General features: G+C 43.3%; 1 pseudogene; it reads right to left on the bottom strand.

Annotated features, from left to right (window-relative positions):
- Nucleotides 1–6246: 6246 nt before the first annotated feature.
- LOC106610583 (protein dispatched homolog 2 pseudogene) lies at nucleotides 6247–10011 on the bottom strand (annotated as a pseudogene).
- Between the last annotated feature and the right edge of the window lie 2525 nt (nucleotides 10012–12536).

Raw genomic sequence — 12536 nt, 5'->3', positions numbered from 1 at the left:
TTCAAAAGCTCATCCAAGATTTACGATCACAGAATCAGTTGTCAAAAGGAAATCCTTTTGGAACAGACAACTTCAAAATAACCCTGCTTGTAGGCACATTTGACAATTCTTGTTCAGGTCATTGCATCTAACCACAATCAACACTTATTAATTAATACATAAATAAATAATTCTGGGTTGTATTCGATACACCACATTTTGGACCAAAAACACATCTCTGAAACCATTTTTGCCACTAATGTACATTTTATCCCTTTCACACAAAACACATACATTTACATTTTCTTCATGGAAAAAACGATGAAATAACACATATGGAATCATGTAGTAAGCAAAGAAGTGTTAAGCAAATCAACATATATTTTAAATTCTTCAAAGTAGCCACCCTTTGCCTTGACAGCTTTGCATACTCTTGGCATTCTCTCAACCAGCTTCATAAGAAATGCTTTTCCAACAGTCTTGAAGGTGTTCCCACATATGCTGAGCACTTGTTGGCTGATTTTCCTTCACTCTGCAGTCCAATTCATCCCAAACCATCTCAACTGGGTTGAGGTCTGGTGATTGTGGAGGCCAGGTCATCTGATGCAGCACTCCATCACTCTCCTTCTTGGTCAAATAGACCTTACACAGTCTGGAGGTGTGGTTTGGGTCATTGTCCTGCTCAAAACAAATGATAGTCCCACTAAGCGCAAACTAGATGGGATGGTGTATCGCTGCAGAATGCTGTGCCTTGAATTCAAAATAAGTCACTGACAGTGTCACCAGCAAAGCACCATCACACCACCTCCTCCATCCTTCATGCACCTACAAGTCACTTCTTATTGGTGTCCTTTAGTAGTGGTTTCTTTGCAGCAATTTGACCACGAAGGCCTAATTCACGCAGTCTCCTCTAAAAAGTTGATGTTGATGGGTCTGTTACTTGAACTCTGTGAAGCTTTTATTTGGGCTGCAATCTGAGGTGCAATTAACTCAAATGAACTTATCCTCTACAACAGAGGTAACTCTGGGTCTTCCTTTCCTGTGGCGGTCCTCATGAGAGCCAATTTCATCATAGTGCTTGATGGTTTTTATGACTGTACTTGAAGAAACTTTCAAAGTTCACATTTTCCGGATTGACTGACCTTCATGGGGCGGCAGGGTAGCCTAGTGGTTAGAGCGTCGGACTAGTAACCGAAAGGTTGCAAGATCGAATCCCCGAGCTGACAAGGTAAAAATATGTTGTTCTGCCCCTGAACAAGGCAGTTAACCCACTGTTCCTAGGCCGTCATTGAAAATAAGAATTTGCCTAGTTAAATAAAGGTACTTTTTTAAGTCTTAAAGTAATGATGGACTGTTGTTTCTCTTTGCTTATTTGAGCTGTTCTTGCCATAATATGTACTTCGTCTTTTAGCAAATAGCCCTATCTACTGTATACCACCCCTACCTTGTCACAACACAACTGAATGGCTCAAACGCATTAAGGAGGAATGAAATTCCCAAAATTAACTTTTAACAAGGCCCACCTGTTAATTGAAATGCATTCCAGGTGACTACCTCAAAAGCTGTTTGAGGGAATACCAAGAGTGTGCAAAGCTGTCATCAAGGCAAAGGGTGGCTACTTTGAAGAATCTGAAATCTAAAATTATATTTTGATATGTCTAACACTTTTTTGGTTATGCGTGATTTCATATTTTTGATGTCTTCACTATTATTTTACAATGTAAAAAATATTACAAATAAAGAAAAACCCTTGAATGAGTAGGCGTATCCAAACTTGTGACTGGTACTGTATATTTCAACTGATGTTCTAGCTGGTGGTGCAATGTTATAAAGGCTGTCTGCTCTGCTGTTGTGATTTACATTTTTAAATAACTTGTCAAGTGTAAATAGAGATTGTATTACTCTACGCTGAATCTTAATTTCTTTGCACAGTGATGTGGGTTATCTGAAGGAGCCAGATGATGGATGGAGCCATAGGCCAGCAAAATCCCCATTTGTCAAATTCAGGCCTGCCAGTAAATGTGCAAGACATTCCTTTTTCATTATCGAAACTGGGATATGCTTAACACCCCGACCGTCCTACAATCTAAACTAGATGCCCTCAATCTCACCCAAATTATCATGGAACCTACCAGGTACAACCCCAAATCCGTAAACACGGGCACCCTCATAGATATCATCCTGACCAACCTGCCCTCTAAATACACCTCTGCTGTCTTCAACCAGGATCTCAGCGATCACTGCCTCATTTTCTGTGTCCGTAATGGGTCCGCGGTCAAACGACCACCCCTCATCACTGTCAAACGCTCCCTAAAACACTTCAGCGAGCAGGCCTTTCTAATTGACCTGGCCCGGGTATCCTGGAAGGATATTGACCTCATTCCGTCAGTAGAGGATGCCTGGTTATTCTTTAAAAGTGCTTTCCTCACCAAAAAATGTAGAACCAGGAACAGATATAGCCCTTGGTTCACTCCAGACCTGACTGCCCTTGACCAGCACAAAAACATCCTGTGGCCTTCTGCATTAGCATCGAACAGCCCCTGCGATATGCAACTTCTCAGGGAAGTTAGGATCCAATATACACACAGGCAGTTAGGAACTTTTTCAAACAGAAATTTGCATCCCGTAGCACAAACTCCAAAAAGTTAAGGGACATCAAAGTCCATGGAGAATAAGAGCACCTCATCCCAGCTGCACTGAGGCTAGGAAACACTGTCACCATCGATAAATCCACGATAATTGAGAATTTCAATAACCATTTTTCTACGGCTGGCCATGCTTTCCACCTGGCTACCCCTACCCCGGTCAACAGCTCAGCACCCCCCATAGCAACTTGCCCAAGCCCCCCCATTTCTCCTTCACCCAAATCCAGATAGCCAATGTTCTGAAAGAGCTGCAAAATCTGGACCCCTACAAATCAGCTGGGCTAGACAATCTGGACCCTCTCTTTCTAAAATTATCCGCTGCAATTGTTGCAACCCCTATTACTAGCCTGTTCAACCTCTCGTATCGTCTGAGATTGGAGAGCTGCTGTGGTCATCCCCCTCTTCAAAGGGGGAGACACCCTAGACCCAAACTGTTACAGACTTATATCTATCCTACCCTGCCTTTCTAAGGTATTTGAAAGCCAAGTTCAAACAGATCACCTACCATTTCGAATCCCACCGTACGTTCTCCGCTATGCAATCTGGTTTCCGAGCTGGTCATGGGTGCATCTCAGCCACGCTCAAGGTCCTAAATTATATCATAACCACCATCGATAAAAGACAATACCGTGCAGCCGTATTAATCGACCTGGCCAAGGCTTTCGACTCTGTCAATCACCGCATTCTTATCGGCAGACTCAACAGCCTTGGTTTCTCAAATGATTGCCTCGCCTGGTTCACCAACTACTTCTCAGACAGAGTTCAGTGTGTCAAATCGGAGGGCCTGTTGTCCGCACCTCTGGCAGTCTCTATGGGGGTGCCACAGGGTTCAATTCTCGGGCCGACTCTTTTCTCTGTATACATCAATGATGTCGCTCTTGCTGCTGGTGATTCTCTGATCCATCTCTATGCAGACGACACCATTTTGTATACTTCCGGCCCTTCTTTGGACACTGTGTTAACTAACCTCCAGACGAGCTTCAATGCCATACAACACTCCTTCTGTGGCCTCCAACCGCTCTTAACTGCAAGTAAAACTAAATGCATGCTCTTCAATCGATCGCTGCCCGCACCCGCCTGCCGACGTTCAGCATCACTACTCTGGACGGTTCTGACTTAGAATATAGCTTCCTATTTCGCAACAAAGCATCCTTCACTCATGCTGCCAAACATACCTTCGTAAAACTGACTATCCTACTGATCCTTGACTTCGGCGATGTCATTTACAAAATAGCCTCCAACGCTCTGCTCAGCAAATTGGATGCAGTCTTATCACAGTGCCATCCGTTTTGTCACCAAAGCCCCATATACTACCCACCACTGCGACCTGTATGCTCTCGTTGGCTGGCCCTCGCTTCATATTCATCGCCAAACACACTGGCTCCAGGTCATCTAAGTTTTTGCTAGGTAAAGACCCGCCTTATCTCAGCTCACTGGTCACCATAGCAGCTCCCACCCGTAGCACACGCTCTAGCAGGTACAGTGGGGAGAACAAGTATTTGATACACTGCCGATTTTGCAGGTTTTCCTACTTACAAAGCATGTAGAGTTCTGTAATTTTTATCATAGGTACACTTCAACTGTGAGAGATGGAATCTAAAACAAAAATCCAGAAAATCACATTATGATTTTTAAGTAATTAATTTGCATTTTATTGCATGACATAAGTATTTGATACATCAGAAAAGCAGAACTTAATATTTGGTACAGAAACCTTTGTTTGCAATTACAGATATCATACGTTTCCTGTAGTTCTTGACCAGGTTGGCACACACTGCAGCAGGGATTTTGGCCCACTCCTCCATACAGACCTTCTCCAGATCCTTCAGGTTTCGGGGCTGTCGCTGGGCAATACGGACTTTCAGCTCCCTCCAAAGATTTTCTATTGGGTTCAGGTCTGGAGACTGGCTAGGCCACTCCAGGACCTTGAGATGCTTCTTACGGAGCCACTCCTTAGTTGCCCTGGCTGTGTGTTTCGGGTCGTTGTCATGCTGGAAGACCCAGCCACAACCCATCTTCAATGCTCTTACTGAGGGAAGGAGGTTGTTGGCCAAGATCTCGCGATACATGGCCCCATCCATTCTCCTCTCATTACGGTGCAGTCGTCCTGTCCCCTTTGCAGAAAAGCATCCCCAAAGAATGATGTTTCCACCTCCATGCTTCACGGTTGGGATGGTGTTCTTGGGGTTGTACTCATCCTTCTTCTTCCTCCAAACATGGTGAGTGGAGTTTAGACCAAAAAGCTCTATTTTTGTCTCATCAGACCACATGACCTTCTCCCATTCCTCCTCTGGATCATCCAGATGGTCATTGGCAAACTTCAGACAGGCCTGGACATGCGCTGGCTTGAGCAGGGGGACCTTGCGTGCGCTGCAGGATTTTAATCCATACTTATGTCATGCAATAAAATGCAAATTAATTACTTAAAAATCATACAATGTGATTTTCTGGATTTTTGTTTTAGATTCCGTCTCTCACAGTTGAAGTGTACCTATGATAAAAATTACAGACCTCTACATGCTTTGTAAATAGGAAAACCTGCAAAATCGGCAGTGTATCAAATACTTGTTCTCCCCACTGTATATTTCACTGGTCACCCCCAAAGCCAATTCCTCCTTTGGCCACCTCTCCTTCCAGTTCTCTGCTGCCAATGACTGGAACGAACTGCAAAAATCCCTGAAGCTGGAGACTCATATCTCCCTCACCAACTTTAGCATCAGCTGTCAGAGCAGCTTACAGATCATTGCCCATCTGTAAATAGCCCACCCAACTACCTTGTCCCCATATTGTTTTGTTTTTTTGCTCCTTTGCACCCCAGTATCTCTACTTGCACATTAATCTTCTGAACATCTATCACTCCAGTGTTTTAATTGCTAAATTGTAATTATTTTGCCACTATTTATTGACTTACCTCCCTAATCTTACTTCATTTGCACGCACTGTATATAGAATTTCTATTGTGTTATTGACTGTACGTTTGTTTATTCCATGTGTAACTCTGTGGTGTTGTTTGTGTCGCACTGCTTTGCTTTATCTTAGCCAGATCACAGTTGTAAATGAGAACTTGTTCTCAACTGGCCTACCTGGTTAAATAAAGGTGAAATAAAAAAACAATGCTTAAATATAGCTCTGTACCTGCAGGTCTGCAACAGTGCTGTTCAGGTCCCCTAAATAATGAATACACACAGAATTGTCTTCACAGTTACCAAATTAATGTTACATTTCTTGGCATTGACTTTGAGCAACAGCAATGAGTGGTACTTTCTGACATTAAAATGGTTACACAATGTATGTGATATAACACCATCTCTGAACTACTTTTAGTGATTTGATGTGAATTACATCACTTTTCCATGTTAAGATAAAGTGAGGTGTGCCTCTTGTTTTAGTGGTAAAATGGTTACACAATGTGTGTGATATAACACCATCTCTGAACTACTTTTAGTAAATCCATTATGAAGAATCTTTGTCACAACATAACATTCCGCATGAAGCAGTATCTGCATTAACTAGACCTGTTTATGATAATACTTTATCAAAGGATAGTTTCTGATTGAGCGAATGAAGCTGACTGACGATGAATTTAACACTTTTGCATGCTTAGATTATTTTGAAATCGCATTCAGTTTGTATCTTCCCTTGGCCCATCTCATTTGATCCATACATCAGGCAAATCTGGTTTACTGTTTGGCAACATGACTGGTCCTTCACTCTGGCTTGTATGACCCCTCCCACATCCGGGAGAGGCTGTCTCATAGGTGGTCTCTCTCAGGGAGAGACTTAGAGTGTGTCTCTGTCCGTTAAGGTGCCCTGGTTGTGGTTCAAGTTCTCCCTCTGCTTCAATAGATATCTGTTGGTTTGAGGGTCCAGGTTCAGTATCACTCAGCCAAGTCTCATTGGAATCTTCTAGCACGTCAAATGAACTCTGAGTTGACAGTAGGCAGTAGATGCTCAAATGGACTATTGGGGGCCTCAGCCTTTGAGAGGGATGGCTGGTAAATTGTTTCTATTGTTTGATTAATTATGGTTTCCTCAATGCTTGAGGAAGAGGACAGCGATACGTTCCAGTGCTTGATGCCAGCAGACTGTCCTCTGTACATCTTGCACAAGAGCCTTTTATTAGCCAGGTCACCTAGAGGAGCAACTACTGGCCGTAGGGTGTTCTCTTTGTATGGGGAAGAGGTTTACAAAGCCGGGGGTGAGTGACAGCCTTTGTGGTGCCTACCACAGATCTCTTTACTATCTGCCTCAATGTTGCTCCTCTCCACATCTCTCCTGGGACTCAGCCCACCGAACTGAATGTCATCCGAGAGAACTGAGGCCCTGTTGGATAGCTTACTAGTGCACGTGCTGTTCTCAAAGCTTTCACTTAGCTGATAAGCCAATGGCGGAAGCTCATACTGCTCTGGCTCCCTTCCGCCCCCTACCTGTCGCTGTCTTTGGTGCTGTTGGTTTGGGTAAAGGTAATTACCCTGGTCTTTATTGAAATTCCTTCGAACTCTTGATCTCCCAAAAGCCCCGTTGACTGCAGAGGTCGAGGACCTAGGTTCTGATGCTGAGCAGGATGGCAGACCTTCAGTACCCTGTTTAGATGAACATGGCAACATTATTTTACCACTGTTTTTTTTAAGACTGAAAAAGGTGGCAAATCCACATGCTACACATTTCACCAGAAATAGGATTATCCCCAGCTTTCTGAACAACAAGGCAGTAGTAGGGAGCAGAATAATGCCCGCACAGCAAAAGGCCATGGATCCTATTGCTACAGGACAGCCCATTATTTTCAGAGAATGCGCAACTCTTCCAGTTCTATCAGCGTGTGGAGCTGAATTATATGATATGCAGTAGTTGGCTAAAAAGTCAAGACAGCCCAGCAGCAGCTGATATGCAGAGTGCCTCCACACCACTAAGCTGCCATTCTAGAAGGACAAAAACCGATGGTGTCAAAAACACTTTCTCCAACAGCAGCATTGCCATAAATACTCAGTGGAATATTCCATGTGGTCAGAAGAAGCAAGGCAAACGTTAGAGCTATGGAGAACCCATTAACCACAAGGGTCTCTGAGCTTAGACATTGTTGCAAGTCAGAGTGTCAACTGGCTCACAATCCATCCCTTCTGAAGTCCCAGAGGTGCCCTAGAAATTTCTCCATTAAACCATGACACAATATCATTATAGAAAAGGGTGGTGTTACTAAAGTTGTAACTATAGCGGTGCGTAGTTCTAAATACCATTACCAGGGCTGCTATTTGCCCGTATGCCTCAAAAGTTAGGCCTCCAACCTCGGACACATAACCCTCTGCCTGCGGCTCAGCCACCATCATGCTCAGGCGTTGTTCAAAAACACCCGGTACGTAAGGAAAAGGAAAAGCGTTGCAGCAAAAACGAAAAGCATCCTCATTCTCGGAGCAACATCGAATAGACACCTAATCTATGAGTTGCTTGACAATACAGACATTGTCTGTTGAGCCTTCGTTTTCAGACGATGACGATGAGGGTAAATAAAAGCCTTGATTTTGAACTCTTCCACACAATTCCCTCAACCACACCTGAGCCTCTGGGCTACTCATGTTAAACTCTGGATCCATAACTAAAGATCCATTGCTTTTTGGATCAAAGGGAGTGCCATTATCGGTTAGGATGACTCCCCAAACAAGAGTTAATGTAATAAACTGGTCCTCCCCATTCACCAGTCATTCAAACATGAATTGGTGGCGATATTCAGCATCATATCTTTCAAAGGGATGGCTGGAGTGGAATAACTGAGTTGCCCTGTTGTCTAAAGTGGGTAGTCTCATACCAGGGTCTGCAACTGAGATATATGTTCCACCTGTGGCCAACACTGCGAACCAGCAGACCCAAATGTATCTGAACTTGACCACTCCACAAGGGAGGATTTTTCAGGAAAAGTACATTGGAGGTGTCGGACAATCCTCGCTTCAACCCTCGTAGCTTCTGACCAAAGGTGAAGAGGCATTGCTTTCGTGAACTTGTGTCCCAGAACCCGCCAGGGCTTTTCGTGCCATAAGGCTTCCAGGTCTGAACAGTAACTGAGGCTGGGGCAGCCACAGTGTAGTGCTCACACAAAGTGAGAGAGCTGGGCAACCACGCAAGGGCGGAGAGAGTACAGATGAAGGACGCAGTTCCCAGGTACACAGCAAAGCATCACACTGCTGTGATGCTGCTCAGCAACCCTGAGAAAAATGTGGCACTAGAAGTCAGTCCTGATGCAAGTATCAAATATCCAACCTCTTGGAGAACTCGATTGACTCTCTTCTCTAGAGAAGCGGGTGGATTCTGGGATAGTTGTAGGTTCCAGAAATCAATGAAAGTAAAAGTCTGGTTAGAGCAACTGCCGAACAGGATGAGAGCTGAAACTAAGTTGAAGAATGTCAGCTGGAAAGCCACTTTGTAGAAGAAATAGGAAGTCAATATGATATTCTATTGTCTGTCGCCCTAGGAAGTCATCAACCAGTTAATGCAATATCTGGAATACTGCACGAGTGTTTGCACCGAGTCGGCACAGATGCACAGTGACCTTGCTTGCCCCTCTCTGCACAATATGCAACCAGGCTGTCATCGTGGTGGTATGGGGTGCAAAAGCAGAGTAGGTGAAGACTCTCCGTCACCTGCAAAGATGTCAGGCTGAGACAGGATGAGGCATTGCTGAGAAATGCCAAGGTAGTTTCCCAATGACCAACTTGGACAGTAACCGCCCCTGATCATGGCACTGTCCAATTCCAAACAGATATGTTGCTTGCAGAGATCTTGGAAGTGGGGTTGTGAACGAATCTGAAACATGGAGAAGAGAAGTTTGTCATTTTAACACATCTATGGACTTCTATGATATTTATTCTCACTCTTCCCATGGCAAAAACTATATAATTATGTTCCATCTACCTTTTATTACAAGAGCAAAATGAAAGGTGCAGATGTTTTTGCAACTTATCATCATGTAACTTATTGTCGGCGGCAGGTATCCTGGTGGTTAGAGCATAGGACTACCAACCGAAAGGTTGCAAGATCGAATCACAAGGTAAAAATCTGTCGTTCTGCCCCTGAACAAGGCAGTTCCTAGGCCTCACTGTTCCTAGGCTGTCATTGAAAATAAGAATTTGTTCTTAACTGACTTGCCTAGTAAAATAAATAAATTGTCACCCAATGGGGATCCATAACAACTTTATTTTCTTTCAAATAAAGAATAGCACACCTTTTTTATTATATCAGTGTCTACCAAGTTCTGTATCCCAGAATGGTCTTTAATTTGTTTGAGTTGGCTCCCTGATTTCATGGTCTGGTTAGTAATGGTGGAAAATGGCAGATGGTCTGCTGATTTAAGATGAGTAAAGACCTAGTCACCTACCCTGGCCTGCTCCATCTCACACATGGAGTAGATCGCCTTCAGGCTCCAAAGACTGGCAGAGTTTCCCAAACAGAAGACCAGTTGGATGTAGCAGTCTCCTGTGATACCACAGATGGCGGCAAGAACATGGCACCCCTCATCAAAGACTGTCCTCAGTCTTCACTTACAAAAATGGAGCTAGAGTGACTGCTTATATTCTTACATAACTGAAAGTGAACACTGGAATGATGAATTAGCGGGTCAATACCTACAGTTGAAGTCAGACATTTACATACACCTTAGCCAAATACATTTAAACTCAGTTTTTCACAATTCCTGACATTAAATTATAGTAAAAATTCCCTGTTTTAGGTCAGTTAGGATCATCACTTTATTTTAAGAATGTGAAATGTCAGAATAATAGTAGAGAGTGATTTATTTCAGTTTTTATTTCTTTCATCACATTCCCAGTGGGTCAGAAGTTGACATACACTCAATTAGTATGTGGTAGTATTGCCTTTTAAATTGTTTAACTTGGGTCAAACATTTCGGGTAGCCTTCCACAAGCTTCCCACAATAAGTTTTGGCCCATTCCTCCTGACAGAGCTAGTGTAACTGAGTCAGGTTTGTAGGCCTCCTTGCTCGCACACGCTTTTTCAGTTCTGCCCACACATTTTCTATGGGATTGAGGTCAGGGCTTTCTGATGGCCACTCCAATACCTTGACTTTGTTGTCCTTAAGCCATTTTGCCACAACTTTGGAAGTATGCTTGGGGTCATTGTCCATTTGGAAGACCCATTTGTGACCAAGCTTTAACTTCTTGATTGATGTCTTGAGATGTTGCTTCAATATATCCACATAATTGTCCTGCCTCATGATGCCATCTATTTTGTGAACTGCACCAGTCCCTCCTGCAGCAAAGCACCCCCACAACATGATGCTGCTACCCCCGTTCTTCACGGTTGGGATGGTGTTCTTCGGCTTTTTTGTTCTTCCCCCTTTTTCTTCCAAACATAACAATGGTCATTATGGCCAAACAGTTCGATTTTTGTTTCATTTTTGTCCCCATGTGCAAACCATAGTCTGGCTTTTTTATGGCAGTTTTGGAGCAGTGGCTTCTTCCTTGCTGAGTGGCCTTTCAGGTTATGTCGATTATAGGACTTGTTTTACTGTGGATATAAATACTTTTGTACCTGTTTCCTCTAGCATCTTCACAAGTTCCTTTGCTGTTGTTCTGGGATTGATTTGCACTTTTCGCACCAAAGTACGTTCATCTCTAGGACACAGAACGCGTCTCCTTCCTGAGTGGTATGATGGCTGCGTGGTCCGATGGCTGCGTGGTCCAATGGTGTTTATACTTGCATACTATTGTTTGTACAGATGAACGTGGTACCTTTCAGGCATTTGGAAATTGCTCCCAAGGATGAACCAGACTTGTGGAGGTCTACAATTTTTTTATTGCGGTCTTAGATGATTTCTTTTTGATTTTCCCATGATGTCAAGCAAAGAGGTTGGATGTAGGCCTTGAAATACATCCACAGGTCCACCTCCAATTGACTCAAATGATGTCAATTAGCCTATCAGAAGCTTCTAAAGCCATGACCACATTTTCTGGAATTTTCCAAGCTGTTTAAAGACACAGTCAACGTAAGCTTCTGATCCACTGGAATTGTGATACAGTGAAATAATCTGTCTGTAACAATTGTTGGAAAGATTACTTGTGTCATGCACCAAGTAGATGTCCCAACCGACTTGCCAAAACTTGTGGAGTGGTTGAAAAGCGAGTTTTAAATGACTCCAACCTATGTGTATGTAAACTTTCAACTTCAACTGTGACTGTTCATCAGACCTGCAATTGCACTGATATGCTTTCACTTGTATTTCTGAGCTGACAAGACATAGCATTTTTTGAGAGATGTGCAGTGTCTACTACATTATCTACGGCAGCTTTTTAAGAGGCAGGGAGCAAGCTGAAAAAGGGTTTACAGTAGCATCTGGTTTGATAGGAATTTGGCAGAGAAAGCCACAGTGCTGCCGAGGGAGACATTCACCATCAGCGGGTCAGAGAAGTCTGGTAGGGGACCAATTAACAGGCCGGCTAGGGAGCATCTTAGGAGGACCACTGCACACCCGACGAGCACCGCCAGAGGATACTCCAACTACCACCTGGGAGTAACTGTCAAGGAAATGCCACAGGAAAAGAGGCTCTCTTTACATAATGAAAGTACTATATATCTCTAGGAAAATCAAAGTAAAACATTGAACATTAAATCTTGAAACATTGGTCACCAGTACCCATATTTTGAGGAACACAATACTATCTTGATCTTATGACCATGTTGTATAGCTAAATTAAGAGCTAAAGATTGTTGTCCTAATTACTGCCATGCACTGAGTACAATTGGAAGGAAGGTAAATTGTTGGTCATTTTTATTCACACAATGATCTTGTTGTCGTGGAAACTGACTTTCTAGGGATCCAGTAGTCTGTCATCCCTAAAATAGAAACATAATTCTGTGTCATTGACCTTGTTTTCAGATTATATTTTTCCATGATAATATGCTAAGGAC

The sequence above is a fragment of the Salmo salar genome, chromosome 09 (genome assembly GCF_965601325.2).
Source record: "Salmo salar chromosome 09, fSalSal1, whole genome shotgun sequence".
NCBI classification, from domain to species: Eukaryota; Metazoa; Chordata; class Actinopteri; order Salmoniformes; family Salmonidae; genus Salmo; species Salmo salar.
Note: the sequence above shows the minus strand (reverse complement) of the source record. Positions and strands in the feature narration are given on the sequence as shown.